Source organism: Osmerus eperlanus, chromosome 8 (assembly GCF_963692335.1).
Source record: "Osmerus eperlanus chromosome 8, fOsmEpe2.1, whole genome shotgun sequence".
NCBI lineage: Eukaryota > Metazoa > Chordata > Actinopteri > Osmeriformes > Osmeridae > Osmerus > Osmerus eperlanus.
This window is the reverse complement of record NC_085025.1, coordinates 10,738,899-10,756,948: the sequence shown is the minus strand read 5'-3', so window position 1 is coordinate 10,756,948 and position 18,050 is coordinate 10,738,899. Positions and strand designations below refer to the sequence as shown.

Below are 18,050 nucleotides of genomic sequence, written 5' to 3'. Positions count from 1 at the left end.
CCAGGCCAGTACAAGCTGTCTCTGTATTATACAGGATGAAAGTGGTTTAGAAGCAGTTCCTGGATCATTGGTAATGCTACTGATCCAGGGTGATCTGTTCTAGGATTTGGCTGGTCTCTGAGCAGCAGAGTCAGGGCTTTGGGGGGAGGGGGGGGGTCTGGACTTCTTTAGATGGCTGTTCTGGGATCAGCTGATGAGAAGGTTGAGCACTGCTGTCCCCTTAGCCTACTGGAGCTGCACATCCAGTTGTGTATGTTTGTGTGAGAGAGAGTGTGTGTGTGTGTGTGTGTGAGAGAGAGAGTGTGTGTGTGTGTGTGTGAGAGAATGTGTGTGTGTTTAAGGAACAGACAGTGAGCAGCTGTAAAGGGCAGGGTGCCAGCCCCAAGTCAGCCTCCTATTGTCCCGGTAACGGACGGCCTGCCGACCAACGTCTGCTTAATCTGAATAACACAGACCTGCCCTCTCCTCTCTCTCTCTCTCTCTCTCTCTCTCTCTCTCTCTCTCTCTCTCTCTCTCTCTCTCTCTCTCTGTGTTTCTGTCTCTCTCTCTCTGTCTGTCTCACTCTCTGTCTCTCTCTCCTCTCTCTGTCTCTCTTTTTCTCCTTCCTTCCCTTCCTTCCCCCTCCCCCTCCATTGATCTCTATTGCTCTTTCTCTCTCTTTCTCCTTACATCTTTCTCTCTCTCACTCTCTTGCTCTCACACACAGGCACACACACACACACACACATAGCCCTACCTCTCCCGTCAGAACCGGTTGAGCAGACAGCAGCACCTGTAAACAGTCCCCAGGGGGCTTGGTGGGCGGTTGCCAGATTGGCTCTCGGCAGGTTGCCAGATTGGCTGTCAACAGTTCAACGGAACACTGCTTGTCTGCCTGTCTCTCAGACTCCAGGGTATCTCCCAGAGGAACAAGCTCCTTCAGCATGCTAGTCCCAAAAGAAGACTACCGAGTTTGTAATCTACACTTTTAGTGGGACAACACACACACCGATATTCAGAGCCATGTACAACACTTGAGTACTTGAGCACACACACACACACACCGCTATTTCATACAAAACACACTGATACACTTCAGACAGGCAGTCAGACATGCACTTTCTAATGCAAACACACACACACATACACAGTAAGTGTCTCTGTGTGTGCTGTAACACCATGGGTGGTCGATGTTGAGTTGACACAACCTCTGTTTTGTCAGCAGTTTGGAGTTGTGGAGAATTCTCGACCTTGTGTTTTCACAGTTGTATCTAAGAATGACACAGCATAAAACACGTACACACACACACACACCACACCACACACACACACGTGCATTCTGTTTACTGTCTAAACTTGAAAACGTATCTCCAGGGGCTGAAGATCAAAAGTGTATGGCTAGAGAGCTCTGAACCTATATGTGTGTGCGTGTGTATTGTGTACACATGTGAGTGTCACTGCGCATCTGTAACCATCTACCTACATAGGTCTAGGATTCTCCACCATGTGGTAGTCAGTAGAAGTGCTGTTATAAAGCACACTCACGCACTCTTTCTCTCTCTCACCCACACGTGTACACACACACACACACACACACACACTCAGCTGGGAACAGGTTTATCCACTTTCAAATTGCACCATCACAGTGGAGCACAGCTGTAATGACAGCTACTGTGTGCTGCTGAGATGTGAACCGCACTCACACCATACTGTACATACCTTGGGTCAATGCTGGGCGTTCCAGGGAGCACCTTTATTGACTTGTTTGTCTGGGAACACCTTCCTCAGGTGGACGACTTCAGAGGAGAGCAGAGGTTTGATGAGTCATGGTGTCAGTTACCGGGAGTGTAGAACAGTCCTGGTGACTAAGTGGACTGTCACAATAATATATTGTCTTGGTGTTATGTGGGGATAGCTATGTCCTCGATGTTCCACTACCTTTACAGGAATTCTGGATTTCCCATAGTGTACTGTTAGTAGGGTTCGCATGCTAACCTGGGTGTTGTATTTGCTTTGCTTAGCAATGCTTTGGTTCTTTTTAAACAGTGCTGTGTGTAGTCCCTTCTGTCTGAGGGGTTTGTGGGTGTTGGAGTTCTCTAGGCGTATGCCTCTCCAGGTCCCGTTGACTTGGTTCTCTCAAGCGCAACTCATCTGGAATGTGCTCCCTGGACCACACCCTCAAGCCCTGAGCATGGGGCTTTCTCTCTCTGTGTGTGTGTGTGTGTGTGTGTGTGCACGGCTCGGTGCTCGGATTACTAAAGTTCAGTTGTCTTGTACTTTCTCAGGGATTTCTTCTGTTCATTTCACTCCAGTCTCTTTATCTCTCTCTGTTACTATCACTCCACTCTCCTCATTCCCCACCTATTTCTCTCTCTTTCTCTCTCTCTCTTTCTCTGGGCACCCTGACACAGGCAGGCTCTCCACCTTGTAAATCTTCAAGAGAGAGAGAGAGAGAGAGGGCAGAGAGTTCTCCATATGAACGGGCTGTAGATGACAGAAACACACACACGCACAAGGGAGAGAGTGCTTCCCCATTAAAGCTGGACTCGCTGGACCTGCTGCCCAGATGTGGTGTGTTGTCTCACGCATGGCTGCCTGCATGCAGATGCTGCCTGCATGCAGATGCTGCCTTGCCTTCTAACCGTGTGTGTGTGTGTGAGGCTGTCAAAATCATTTGAAATGTTCCTTTTTTTCTGGCACTTAATATAAACATTGTCTGGAATGGCACAAACATGTGGTCTCAAACGAGAGTGCGCACACACACACACACACACACACACACAGGCTACACTGTACATTTGTCTGGAGGTTCAGAGGTCTGAGTCAGCTGCTGCCATAGTCAGGGGTGGAAGGTCAGAGGTCAACACCTGCTTCACCTTTCCCTTTGTTTCTTTTGTTAAGCTGCTTTCCAGAAAAGGCGCCGTCTGTGTCTGAGCACACACACACACACACACACACACACACACACACAGTTACGGAAGAGGGACAGCCTTCTATGACTCTTGTGAATGGCTCTTTGCTAAGCCATCTTTTCTGTAGAATAACAGAATTAAGACCCCACCGACCGACACACACACCCACACACACAGGGATTTACTATAACACAACAGACTTGGAGCATGTGGTTGGAGAAATGAGGGGATTTGACTATTTGAAACCATAAATACTCTTGTAGAGTCCAGTTTCTCCAGGCGTTGCCTGACCAGCCTCTCACTGGGACCCCCACTGCCAGACAACTGCCCTGTTCTATCTCTCTCATGTTCTGCTTCAGCTGACCTTGCCTAATAGAATTGGATAATCTCATTTATCAATGCATCCAACCTACTGCCTTCAGAGCAAAGCATTTCAGTTCACGTTATTATAGGTGTGTGTGCTGTGTGTGTGTGACCGCTGATGGAAGTGTTTACCCTTGGCAGTATATGACAGGATGCATGCACACATACACACACACACACACACACACACACACACTTGCACACACACAAAGCATTCTGCTGCTCATTCATCACCACACACTCGCTGTTCTACCTCCGGCCTGCTGGATGAATAGCCTTGTTTATTTACTGGAGGCTGATAGCGCAGCAACACACGCCGCTGTGTTTCCAGCTCATTTGGCCATGGACTAATGACCCCAGGCTGCATGGAGCGCCAGGAAATACATCACACCAACAATGAAGTGTTGTTTTTGTTACTGTCTGGCTCCCTCTTGTGGCGACGAGTAGGTAACACGGCCGTTTTGCTCAGAGTGGTGATGGTCGACTTCTGTGTGCTCGTAGATGAAGAGGATAGGGTTATTTATGTTCACGTGAAGAAGGCTGTCATAGACTGTCATCCATTCGGAAGCAGTACATTTGAGCTCAGTTTTTGTTCAATCAAAACACCCTAAAACTGCACTCTGTCCCTAAGGTACAATGTAAATGCATGTTCCACTAAGGTATACTTCTGGGAGCAGCAGAGCAGTGAAGCTTTGTAACTGGAGGCCTCAGGGGAAGCCTGGAACCGAAGTAGCTTTCCCCCCAACAACCGGAGGCTTGTTGCTGGGCTACAGAATCTTACCTGGTCTTACGCTGCTGTATGGAGCTCTGGCGTTTGCTAGGCAGCTCATCAAATCAAATCATCAAATCAAAATGTATTTGTATAGCCCTTTCCTTTTTACAAGCAATGTCACAGAGGGCTTCACATACGCCCATAGAACTGCCCCTCAACCAACCTAAACCCTCAAGGTCATCTACTGTGGCAAAGAAAGACTTTGAAAATACCAAACTGTTGTTGTACTCCTCCTTGCTTTTATCCTGCTTTCCCTCTCTCCTTTTTATCCCCCTCATTCCTTACCAGTTTTTTAAAACTCGAACAAGCATCTTGTTTAATCCGAGTATATGGAACATTACTCTGAGTTCTGAACCAAGATGCTACATCAGAGAATGGGGAGAAAATACCTAAAAAAAATCCACTCAGAAGTGAAATAACAGTTTAACAGTCAGTGGATGGAAAGCTTCACTGTGACCGTGTAAACCCTAATGATTGGTCCGCTTATCAACCTAACCCCTCCCTTCAGTCACACCCAGATCCCCATCGCTCTAACAAAGAGAGGCAGTGAGAGTACATCAATATCCCCCTATGAGGTCTACTGCAGTGCCCCTATGCCTGAACCCGGGACCCTGGGGGGGGTCTCAGTTGGCTGATAGACTGAGCCCCCCCCCCCCGCACCCTGTCACTTCCTACCCGGAGCGTCCATCATGTGTCACCACCCACTCCCAAAGCCTCCTGGGAAATGCTGTCAGTGTGGATGACACATTGCAAGGCCTCATGGGACTCTGATGAGGTGGCCAGCAGTGACACACTTACTCCCACACACACGCACGCACACACACACACACGCACACACACACACGCGCGCGCGCGCACACACACACACACACACAATGTGACCTCGACTGTCGCAGTCACCTGCATGTAAAACAGTGTGTCTGTGTATGTGTGTGTGTGTTCAGACCACTGCACTAAACCTGTGATGTAATTAGCTGTGTTTAGACGTGTCCACACTAACCAGACTGCAGTGAGTCATTACTGCTAAACATAGACCTGTGTGTGGTGCTGGATGAGGAGGCTGTGGGGCTGGATGAGGAGGCTGTGGGGCTGGATGAGGAGGCTGGAGGGCTGGATGAGGAGGCTGTGGGGCTGGATGAGGAGGCTGGAGGGCTGGATGAGGAGGCTGAAGGGCTGGATGAGGAGGCTGGAGGGCTGGATGAGGAGGCTGGAGGGCTGGATGAGGAGGCTGTGGGGCTGGATGAGGAGGCTGTGGGGCTGGATGAGGAGGCTGTGGGGCTGGATGAGGCTGGATGAGGCTGGATAAGGAGGCTGGAGGGCTGGATGAGGAGGCTGGATGAGGAGGCTGTGGGGCTGGATGAGGAGGCTGTGGGGCTGGATGAGGCTGGATAAGGAGGCTGGAGGGCTGGATGAGGAGGCTGGATGAGGAGGCTGTGGGGCTGGATGAGGCTGGATAAGGAGGCTGGAGGGCTGGATGAGGAGGCTGTGGGGCTGGATGAGGCTGGATAAGGAGGGTGGAGGGCTGGATGAGGAGGCTGTGGGGCTGTATGAGGAGGCTGTGGGGCTGGATGAGGCTGGAGGAGCAGAGGGAAGTCTATACAGGAGGGAGAACGAGGATATGTTGACAGGACATAAGGCTACATGGCCTGGGGAGGAGGGGGGGGGGTGCAGGGTGAGAGACAGAGGTGGCAAAGGTGAAGGCAAACTTCTCAGCTTTGAGGGGGGTCAGAGTTCAAAGGTCAGGGGTCAGATGGTGAATATTCAGGTGACAGGAGTAGATGGTGTTATCATTCCTGCCAAGGGGAAATATGCGCACACGCATACACACACACACACACACAACTCATTTATATAACAACGAAAGAAGCTACAATTAAGTTGTTTTCTCAGCTCTAATGTTAAACCTATAATGTTCTACCTTCCCTTCCCTCACTAGTTCTGCTCTCTTTCCTTCTGTCTCCCTTCTCCTTCAGCCTCTGTGTTGTTTTCCAAAAGCTGAAAACATTTGTGTTTTATAGAAACATGGCGCCCTTGATTACATAGAACTTCTCCAACCGTGGAATTAGGGAAGGAGAGAGAGAGGGAGAAGGAGAGAAAGGGAGAGAGCGAGAGCTTAATCTAAATTCCAGTTTATTGCACCGAGAATGCAACCCCAGCTCATTAAAGTAGTTTACGTTACTATTGATAAAATGCTCCCGAGTCTTCATATCATCCCTGCAACATTCCCAACACGGAGATAAAGAAACTGAACACACCGTGAGAGAGAGACAGAGGGAAGGAGCGAGAGACTGAGGTTCTCTTTAGATCTCTCTACCCTTTCAGTCAAAATACCAACACCTCACCAAGGCTTGTGTGGCCTCAAATCCAACCCCCAGTTTAGAAAGTATGTACACACACATGCACGCACACACATACATGTACATATGTGCACATGAAAGCACAGGCAAGGCACTCACACGCAGAGACTAAAACACATGTAATGAACACACACACACACACAGAGCCCCATATAAAATCCCTTGTTAAGCTAAGGCCATGGGGTAATAAAACACTTCCTTCTTTATGGTCACTGCTAACCCGCCTGTATTTAGATGCACATATTAAAATGTTACTGCTGACGTCAGCAGTGTGTACACTGGCCACACACACACACACACAGCTATATTGTGTAATTATCCGGTTTTAATTGGGTTACTCTGCAACCAGGCCCAAGTTTTGGTCTCCCTAACCCAAACCTTAAAAAAAATATAAACACGAAAACAGTAGTACTCTTCCCTCCTGAGCTATCATTAGGCCTAAGCTGAGCATGTTTGGAATGTTCCAGAGAGAGAGAGAGAGGGAGGAGTGCATCCTACTTTACAACAACATGTTTAGGGTGTTCGGTGTTCTCCTAATAGTAACCCAGCTGATGGTGCCATCACATGTTTACATTCTCTTCACCACCACACTGTATAGGGGGACCAGGAGCATGACCCTGAAAAGGAGGACAAAGGGGACAAAAGGAGGACAATCCCAAAAAGTTGTTGACGGGGGAGGGGGGGGGGCATTAGGATGAAATTCAGACAATAACATTAGTCATTAGTGAGACAAGTTTAGTCAAAAGATAAAGAAAATAAGACAGTACCATTCCCCCAAACTATTTCAATTGTAATAGAAATTAAAATATATAATTTGGTCAGCTCAGCAGCGGTTGTTTTATCATCCGCTGTTGTTGTGTTCGGAGGAAAAAATGGCGTTAAGGAAGAGTGCCCAGCAGAACTAGCATTATCCTTGTGCCGTTGCCTAGCACAGGCACGTCTATATCAATGCGACAGGGCTTACAGAAGGCACTATATTGATCTTTGCTGCTCTTAGTGGCATAGTGGAGTTCTGAACTCCACATAGGTTTGAAGGAGGTCTTTTTTATGGTATCTGAAAGCCTATGCGAGTGGTAAATTGCGACGGTGGGCAAGAAGGGTCAAAAAGGAGGACAAAAGGGCTAAAAGGAGGACACGCAACAGCGGCTCGGACAAATGGCTGGAAAACCGGACTGTCCGGACGAAATACGGACGTCTGGTCACCCTAACACCGTACTCAGATAGCTAATAGCTAGCTTGCAAGTAGCATGACAAGGCTAGAGGCTCTCTTCCAGCTACTCTGCTATGATAGCTAGCGGATAGCCTAACATTGTGTTTATCTCATTCCTAAATAGGCTACTGGGACACAAGCTCTTCTTTTGACGTTGATGCATATTGGCTTATTGACTCCTCTCTTATTGTCACTATGGACCTTAAAAAGGAGAAAGCTTCTGTCTGTGGACTTTCATGAATGGAAGCCGTTTGGGGTTTGAAAGCGAAATAAAACTGCCCTTTATTCTGACCTTTCAACTCTCACCTCCCTGGAGAGGGTCAACAACAACTTCAAGCAGCTTTTTGTCTTGGAGAAAGGAAATCAATAGATGTCCCACAGCTGGGTCTGTAGACAAGCCAGCCAGCGTCTCTTCAGCCAGGCTCAACCAATCAACGACAGAGGTGGTCCCAAGTTCTTGTGATAATTTCCTGGTGCTCGGAGTTCTACTACTCTGGGCTGTAGTTGGCTCTGGGTCATATTTAGCAGGTCTACTTAAAGCTGTTCAGTATAGAATGTAGACATCAAGAGGCCTCCAGCTCTCAGTAAACGTTAAAGCCGTTCATATTTAATCCCTATATCCTTTTATCTCTTCTTTCTCTCCTTCCGGATCCCTTCATCTCTGCACAGTAGGAGAGAAACTCTGGTTAATTATTGAAGGAGTGTGACGGTTAGGCTGGCCTTTGGTTTCACCGCTGAGGACAAAGGTCCTCTCTGTAGGCTGTGTGTGTGTGTTTGTGTTTGTGTGAGACGTGTATGAGCCATGCATCTGCCAGTGTTTGATTAAGGGTCAGACTGGTGTGTGCTTTTATAGGTGTGTGTGTGTTTTAATTGCTTGTTTTTACTGGTTGAACCAGGCCACAGGTAGGGGATATGTTTTCCCAGAGTGCAGACTGGAAGTGCTGACACCATTGAAATCCCCAGTGTGTGGAAGCAGGGCAGGGACAGTGTGGAAGGAGGGCAGGTGGAGGTATAGAGGCTGGCCTCGTCTAGGCGACATTATACCCACACATTAGATACACATCTAGGATCAACTTACACTTCCATATCCTAACCTGAATCTCTTTTTTTTTGTGGTGGTGCTATGAGCACACACACTCGCACACACTTACACACACACAGACACGTACACACACACAGACACGTACACACACACAGACACACACCCAAGCATCCTCTCCAGGGAGGTCCTTGTGGTGGAGGAAGATCTTGTTTTTTAGTGCTTTCACACTCACACACACACATACACACACACTTCTCTGCGGTTTGTGGTGCCCATTGGCGGTCACATGCTCCTGCTGTGTTTGCAGGCGGGTGGGAAAACCACACCTCTCGTACACGTTCCCCAAAGAAGGCCTCCACACAGCCTCCACACAGCCTCCACACAGCCTAGCCTCCACACAGCCTAGCCTCCACACAGCCTCCACACAATCTCCACACAGTCTAGCCTCCACACAGCCTCCACACAGCCTAGCCTCCACACAGTCTAGCCTCCACACAGCCTCCAGACAGCCTCCACACAGCCTAGCCTCCACACAGCCTCCACACAGCCTAGCCTCCACACAGCCTCCACACAGCCTAGCCTCCACACAGCCTCCACACAGTCTAGCCTCCACACAGCCTCCAGACAGCCTAGCCTCCACACAGCCTCCACACAGCCTCCACACAGCCTAGCCTCCACACAGCCTAGCCTCCACACAGCCTCCACACAGCCTCCACACAGTCTAGCCTCCACACAGCCTCCACACGGTCTAGCCTCCACACAGCCTCCACACAGTCTAGCCTCCACACAGCCTCCAGAAAGCCTAGCCTCCACACAGCCTCCACACAGCCTCCACACAGCCTAGCCTCCACACAGCCTAGCCTCCACACAACCAAGAGACCCGGCTCTGTCTACTGCTGTCAGTCAAGAAAGGTTAGCTTGTGGCTAATGACTGGCTATGTATGGTTAAGTATGCTAGTGACTGAAGTTAGAAGGTTGTTAGAATGTTGACATAATGCTGTAGAATGTTGGTGGAAGGTGTTTGTCGTTGCTCTCTCTCTCTCTGTCTCTGTCTCTTTCTGTTTCTTTCTCTCCCTCTCTTATATTTCTGGAGGAGGATGGGAACCTGAGGAAGTGAACAATAAAGAGATTGATAAAGAATAAAGAAGTGTAGATAAAAAATGAATGGAAGAGAGAAAGAGGAAGAGAAGGGTGATTAGCCCTCCCGACTGCCCCTGTGGTTGCCATGCCGGCGCATGAGGGGAGGGGCAGATCACTTGAGGGAGGGAGGGAAAGAAGGAAAAAAGGAGGGAGGGACAGAGAGAGAGAGACGGATGGGCTGGTTCGTGTTTCAGCAGAGTGGTTGGGGTTGGGTGTAATTCTAACCCTACACATACACATACAGTTTCAGCTCTTCGGCACACACACAGTCTCTCACTCTTGGACTGGCTACCAATAATAGAGGGAAACCCTGGCCGACACACACTCACAACTCCAGTCTGCTCGTCTGCGCGTTGGTCCGTGCGTTCACCAGTCCATCCGTGAGGCAGGTGTGAGAATCCCTCCCTGCCTTCCTCTCCTGTTTGCAGCGTGGAAGTTGTGATGGTCCCAGCCAGCGTTTACTCCAGAAGAGCCTGGATCTCGAAAACCTTCTGAGCTCCCGGCGTGTAAATATAGCAGAGGAACACACATACGCTAAGCAAGACGCCACACACACACACTCACCAACACACACCCTCGCTCGAGTGGAGCAGTCAGCCGTTGGAGTTTCCAAGCAGTGACGACTTTCCGTGGGGACGATACGGACAGACGAGACTCGGGTAGCGTTGGCCGTGTGTGTGTGTGTGCGTGTGTGTGTAATCTCAGCAGCCTGGAAATGGATGTCAGGATGCCGAGACCTCAGGACTCTGGGTAGACCGTCTGTCAGCCTGACTGGGAGTGTCAGCTGTGTGTGCAGATAAACACCATAAACAATGATAACAGATTGTTGGCTGGTTGTTGATGGTTGTTGACCGTATGATTCCAGCCAATCATCACTAAAAAGACAGTTCCTGCTTGGCCATACACACCCGGGGATTGCCACAGCCTCTGGTGTGTGCGTGTGTGCACACTCCGTTAAGGAACGGTGATTTTCCAGATCGCTGGATTGTCTAATTGCCCCTTTGGATTTGGGAATCACACCCTTGGTTTGGGAGCACAAAGAAGCGAGAGGCAGGAGAGAGGGGTTATTCTTGTCTGGTTAGGGATGGAAGAAAGGAGGGAGAGGAGGACGGAAGTTGGATAGTCTGTCTGGGTCGGCGCGATGGTTGGTAACGGGCACAAAGGAAACGAAAGGAAAGGGAGGACTAAACCTGTTCTGCCACGACCGGTTCCACCCTGAATCTGGACGCTTTGGATAACCAGGAACCTTCGGACGGTTTCCTCCAGAGTAGAGAATAGTTTCTGTTTGCAGCTTCTGCAACTCGTGGAGATCATCGACTTCACTATTTAAACCTGGAACTTCCCTGTTCTCTTCGTTCCTCCACGACATAAAACTGGCCATCGATTTCTTTCCCTTTGACGGGCCCGTCTTTTTTCAAGAATCGAATCTGTTTCCTGAAAGACATCCCCTCTCCGTTCTCCACTCTTCCTCCGCTTCTGAGTCGAGATGCGGAGAGAGCGGCGTTCCGGGTCCTTCCGGAAGGAGAAGCCCTCGGGCCTCCCCCGAGCCCTCAGCTGGCTCAGCGTGTCCTCCCTCTCCCGCCAGACCAGGCGCATCTTCCGCAGCCAGGGAGAGCTGTGCGCCCACGCACGCTCGCGCTCACACACACACCTGCACCCTGGCGAGGGGCAGCAGGATGATGATGAAGACTGGGTGTATGAGCCCCAGCACCGCATAGGTGAGACCATGGAGAGAAGTGGGGGGGGGGGGGTGAGAGAGAGAGAGAGCAGAGAGAGGGAAGATGATAAAAGTGTTGGGTATCAAGAAACATCTTGAGTCTACTTTTGTGTGGAAGATTTGAACGTGATATATTAGCTCCAGTTGAATAACTGAGGGAAGTTCCATCCATCCCTGTTTCACTGTGGCTCTAAGCTCATTTGAATGGTCCTCCATTGTTCTGGCCTCTCTGGCAGTATCAGGAAGTGGATGGATGGCTTGTTTACATGTGGGGACAGAGTGCCTCTCAGTGTCTGTGAAGCTGGACTTTCCCTGCACTTTCTGGTTAGAGCATCAAAGAAATAGAAGAGTTGAACTCGGACCGAGATGAGACTTTGAAGTCTGTGTGGTATTTTGGTGTGTTTTTGAGGGATTCAAAAGGGGGGGTTCTGTAAAAAGTGACTAGCCGAAAGCAGGCTATGTCATGGGCTGGTGAGGTCATAGACTGGTGGTGATGTGAGTGAGTGGTTCGGTGCCAGTGTGTGTGTGTGTGTGTGTCATGGGTTGTGATTGTGTAAATCCTTCAAGCTTGTGCTTTAAAGGAACAAGGAACACATGCTAGTGATTGTGTGAAGAGGCTGTCATGGGCCTTACCAAGCAGCAAGGCTATCTGACAACACTTTCAATTGATCTTGGTGAAGAGGAATTCTAGTGAGGTAAGAATGGGTACCTATTCATAGACCGAGGGGGTGTCGTTTTTCCTGATAAGTTATTATATATTCATTAGCGTGTGTGTTTGAGGTCAGTGAGCCATCGGGGACATTGGTTGTAATTGTACCCTTGCCATTACCAACCGATGAAAAAGGACTCCAGGTTGATTGTGTTAAACCAGCCAGCCAGCATTAGCCGAGCTTCGACCAGGTCATCTTCCACGACCCTGAAAGGCTGTGTTCTGGGTCCATGGAGGAAGGAAGAGCCTCTAGCTGGTGGAGACTCATGGGCAATATTATGGAATGCTGGTGACTGCAGAACTTACCCTGTGTTAAGTAGCAACAGAGTAGAGGTATTGGATAGATGTTCAAACCTTTTGGCCTTTCATCACTCTGTAAGTGTAGTGTGTGTGTGTGCGTGCTGTAACCCTATAGCCTTGGTGATTATGGTAAGATGTAGGGGGAGACGGGGCTAAGTCACTCAACGACTGGCAGCCATTTTGTCACCTCTCTGGAACCAGAGGTGTAAAACGTCTTCTGCTTATATTGTCGTTTTATTTTCATCACTCTCTCACCTTCTGGTGACTTGTTTCAACTCTGGCCTTTGACCCTCTCCCTAAAATGACCATGACCTGTGCGTCTTCATGTCCGGGATAGTTTGAAGTCTTGACATTTTTTCATGGAGTCTGAAAGGTCACAGATCAATTCAGTTAAGTCACTCCAGCTGGTCTCTCCACAGGCTTGTGTCTGTCTGGGTGGATATCTTGTCATCTCCAGATCTGTTCCTTCCGATGTCATTCTCTTGGTTTTATCTGTTACATAAGGAGATTATACGGCTTCTCTCCTCTCTGGGTCTGTGACTGGTTCATGTGTCTTCTGAGATGGTATGTTATGTGTATTTCCTTACATCCTGTGTACGAAATTGGAGGCTATTAATTGTTTGAATGCCATTAAAGAAGAACGTTGATTAATCAATGATATCCTAGTATTGCAATTCCCAAAGGAGGGAGGAAGTGTTTATTGATTGAAACACACACACACACACACACACATACAGCATTATGTCTGTGTAGACAGTGTCAGGGACAGGTCAATGTTTAAACCTCCATCTAAGACACCACACAGAGGAAATGTCTCATAATAATATCTTCCTTAGTGAAAAAACCAAAAAACGTTATTTTTAACATCTGGCACTTCCTCCAGCACGTCTGCCAGGCCCTTTCAAAGCCCTATAGGCGGCTGCTTACCGTGCCTGCGTGTAAATATATCTCATAATGAGCGCTCGCGGCCTGAGGTTTTCAAACCAGTCATTTCAGTGCGGTCGCCACCGGTGAATGGTTGGATGTTTGCCCTGGTTGCCATAGTTGCGGGTCTGTGACTGACTGGAGAGTTCTGGGTCCTCCTGCTGGGAAATCATTCAACCAATCACAATCGGAGGGAAACTCCCTTCTGTCAGACAAGCTGTTCAACATGGAGGGTAATGAACACTGAGGCTAAACTAAAGTTGACACAGATACACTCAAACCCTCTTTCCCCTGAGTGAGCTTACCATGTACTTCAGTCCGGCAGTCATACCCCTGTGTTTCCAACTCAAATCATTTTGGGCTGAAAGATGTCGTAAGCTCAGAGTCCTGTAGGTGGCGGTAGTGAGCTGGTGGGTCACCATGGTCATCTGTTCTGTTATCTGACCATTAAGCATTCCTTCCCATCAACTCTGCCTCAACCCACACCACTATCTGTCCTATCTGTCCTGGTGTACGCTCCTTCTCCACACTGCCTAATCAATCTCCTCAATCAGGTCTGGTTGTCACCCTCTCAGGGGACATGGATCTGGGACTGGGTCGATCCAGAACCAGACATGGAGGTATCTGTGGGTTGGTGTAGAGATGGACTGGGCTTGCAGTGTTACAAACAGGCGAAACCGAAATACCTAAATCTGCTTACAGTATAAGTCGGGAGCCATGCCCAGTGACTCTTCCCCAGTGTCTCCATGGTAGCAGGGAACAGAGGTTTGTCCTTGGAGATTTTCCACACTAATATGGCTTTGCCCTGTCAGCCGGTGGTGGGATGTCTGGGCTAACTGGTAATATGGGATTTGCGTGTGTTTCTGTCAATGTCTGGATTCACACAAGTGGGATATACTGTAAGCCTGATTCAGGTTAACAGTATATTGACCTGAATACTCATCACTGACTGGACAGAGATGGACCTAAAGAGAACAGGTTATAACAGGGATGTGCATGCTGGATGACAGGTTAGAACACTGATATCTATGGTGTCTCTGGGATCAACACAAATCTCCTGGGAAGATTGAGGTGGCATCATCTTGTTGCGACAGTTTGGTTTTGGGACCTATGCCAACACAACACGCATTCCACACACACACATTTAGTCATTTTAGTCATTTAGCAGACGCTCTTATCCAGAGCGACTTACAGTAAGTACAGGGACATACTCCCCGAGGCAAGTAGGGTGACGTGCCTTGCTCAAGGACACAACGTCATTTCGCACAGCCGGGATTCGAACCAACAACCATCTGATTAATAGCTCGACTCCCTAACCACTCAGCCATCTGACCCCACACACACACCTTCCTTGGGCCCATGGCTGAGCCTGGGACCCATCTCCCCTGTAACTCCAGATTACTAGATTATAATTCAGTCAGCAGCGTTGAGACAGCGCTGGCCCACGTACAGGTCTGATGTTGCAGGACTGAGCCGTCATTACCCGACAGACATGTCATCTGGTGGTGCAGCTACACACACACGCACACAGGGATACGTGTAGACTACGCTTACTGTAAACTGTCACAGACTCACGCTCACTCAGTAGCAGCACTAAAACACAATATAATCTGGCCACGAAAATACAGAGTTGTTCTGCCATAATGCATTGTATGACTGACGCTACTGTGTCTCTCTTTCTCTCCCCCTCCCACCCTCCTATGTGCTGATGACAATAACGTGGGGATCATGTTCAGGTAAGTCCCCCTTCTCAGTTTCTCGATCCCTCCCTACAGTTGTTCCAGTATCTAACCCCATGCAGCGCTACATCTCTCACAGGGTCAGACTCTAGCAGAGCCTACAGCAGAGCACCATGCTTTGCTTGCCAAGAAGAAGATTCTGCTGTGAGCCGTTTGCTCAGATTACCCAAGCAGGCACCTTCTCACCACTCCGTGTTCGAGTGTCTGGTATCATGTTACTTCAGTATTATGGGATGTAATCCACAAATGCCCTGATTCGCTCCTGAAAGAAATTGTGCCTATGGTGATGTGGGATGTAGGTGGGGGTGGGCTTACGCTGATAGGATGTCGTTTGAATGTTTGCCCAACAGAAAGCAGCCGCACTGTAGGGGTTACTGCAGATTATCCCTGCGGCCTGAAAATACACGGTGTTTGATGATCTCATAAAACATCCCAGAATACTCTCTGTGCAGTGGCTTCCTTAGGTTTTACTGAGAGGACAAAACATCTATACGTTAACTGTGTCATTGTCGCTTGAATCGCAGTGACAAACTTCAAGGAGACCTGGTCTTACTTCCACAACAGTAGCCGCTAATCTCTGACCGATTTGTTGTGTCACCAAACACGACACTCTAAACGCCGGCTCATCAACGTTCTAGAACGTTCTCTCTCTTTACATTTACATTTAGCAGACGCTCTTATCCAGAGCGACTTACAGTAAGTACAGGGACATTCCCCTGAGGCAAGTAGGGTGAAGTGCCTTGCCCAAGGACACAAAGTCATTTGGTTGGCATAGCCGGGAATCGAACTAGAAACCTTCTGATTACTAGCCCGATTCCCTCACCGCTCAGCCACCTGACTCCCACCTGACTCCCTCTTTGACGTTGTCCTCCACAGAGCAATACGACACTGGTGTCCTACTGCAGGAACAGAGTTCCCAGGTTCTGAGTCAACATGACTAGCCTGTATGAGCCAGACAGGTTTTCCTTTATTAAGATGTATGGGCTGTGCTTTTGAAATTGGGTTAGGAAGGCTAAGGTCACCCAGCTTGGCTTTTATCAGTCCACCCGTGTCAAATCAAAGATCACCGCATTGAAAGGTGATGCTGACTCCAGTCATGCTGTCAAGGTCCTGCTTGAAGGACGGCTGGCCTTTTAGTGGAAATTGTTTTTTTTGAGGAGGGGGACATGTTAAAGGCAGGATAGGCCAGTTTTGCAAACCTAACAATTTTAGCTCGAGTTTGAAAGGGTTCAAACCCAAATATCCCATAAAGGCAGGGTAGGTATCCCAAATGACCTACCCCGCCTTTAAGGACGCTGCCTCTACCCGGGGGTGAGGTAGGCCTATACTTGAGTGTGTGCATTGTTCCGTCTGCCTGTTGGGGCTCTAGGTTAATAAGAGATCGTTTCCAGGGTTGTGTTTTGTAGCATTCTCATTTCACATGTTCACTCATGCAGAAGAACTCTGCCAGACATGCGCTAATCAACGGCTAATTGACTACATCTGGTACCGGCCCAGATGTCACATCCTGCAACCTGCACCAGAGTGGGATTAGACGTGTGCATGCATGCACGCGCAGACACATACAATGATGCTGTTCTTGTGTGTGTATAAGTGGAGTATTCATGCTTTTAGCACGGCATTGATTGCTGCACTCACGATTACTCCTACACACACTTCTTGATAACCCCCTCCTTGTCACCATGTTGGTGACAACTGCCCAGGTTAAATATAGCTAGACCAGTTAATATGTCTGCTTCTGTCCCATCATCTAACATCGGATGTTAGGGATGGGTAAGTCGTAACTTTTCTTATCGAGTTTGGTCCCAAAAAATAGTGTTGACGTATTAAGTATCTTTGATTTTCTCCCCCCACACCATCTAGACCCAGTAGCTAATTGTATTTTCCCAGTCAAAAGAACCCATTAGATGTCCTCATAGGAAATCAATATCTGTGTCCATTCAGCTCTTCGGTCCACTGCCCAAATGCTGCGTCCTCGCAAACTGATTTTCACTCACTCACTGTCCCTTAGTCTTTTATCTGTCAGTCTTAAGTGTTCAGTTTGTTTACGGTCCATGCTCTGCATAGAATCCCTACAGATGTTTAAGTGGGCTAAACAATGTAGCTGTGTCGCTAGCAGCGATTAGCTTTCAACGTTTAACACAAAGAGGCTAACTCAAACGTGTAGACTCTACCGCTGGCTTAACAGTTCAGTCGCTGGGTCAGTTATGGTGCCTGTGCCTCGCTACAGTCCCTGATGACAGATTCAAAAGAGTTAGTTTGGAGCGTTGGGGAGCCGCTGTGCCACAGGCTGGTTCTGATAACAAACAGTTGAGTCGGGGGGATTAAGTGATTATGTTTGATCACAGCACAATAGGCAGCCTCAAGCCAGGGCCCCCCTGCCTCAATCTGAACTGCTGACTGACCAACTTCACTACAATCACAAACCCATGTGAGGGTATGTATGTGTGTGTCTGCATGTGTTTGTCCAAAATCTGGAATGTGTGTGAGAGAGAGAAAGGGGGATGGGGGGGGGAGGCAGAGAAGGCAGGGCTTCTATCTCTCTACTTTTTTGGGAGGGGAGTGGCAGAGTGGCAGTAGATGGAGAGGGCAGAACGAGAGAGAGAGAGAGAGAGAGAGAGAGAGAGAGAGAGAGAGAGAGAGAGAGAGAGAGAGAGAGAGAGAGAGAGAGAGAGAGAGAGAGAGAGAGAGAGAGAGAGAGAGAGAGAGAGAGAGAGAGAGAGAGAGAGAGAGAGAGAGAGAGAGAGAGAGAGAGAGAGAGAGAGAGAGAGGGAGGAGGGGTCGTGGGGGTTTGTAAAGCAGCTTCCTGTGGTGCACACGCTGGCTGGCTGCCACCCTGAGCGTGTGTGTGCTGGATTGAGAGAGAGAGAGAGATGGAGCTAGAGA

The 18,050-nt window shown here is 48.8% G+C and overlaps 2 protein-coding genes across 3 annotated transcripts in view; one reads left to right on the top strand and one right to left on the bottom strand.

The window, feature by feature from the left end:
• fbxo25 (F-box protein 25) overlaps nt 1-18,050 on the bottom strand; it is a 244,625-nt gene that overhangs the window by 117,740 nt on the left and 108,835 nt on the right. The window lies entirely within an intron of this gene.
• nhsl1b (NHS-like 1b) overlaps nt 1-18,050 on the top strand; it is a 93,739-nt gene that overhangs the window by 24,049 nt on the left and 51,640 nt on the right. The gene's annotated exons all lie outside the window — the stretch shown is intronic.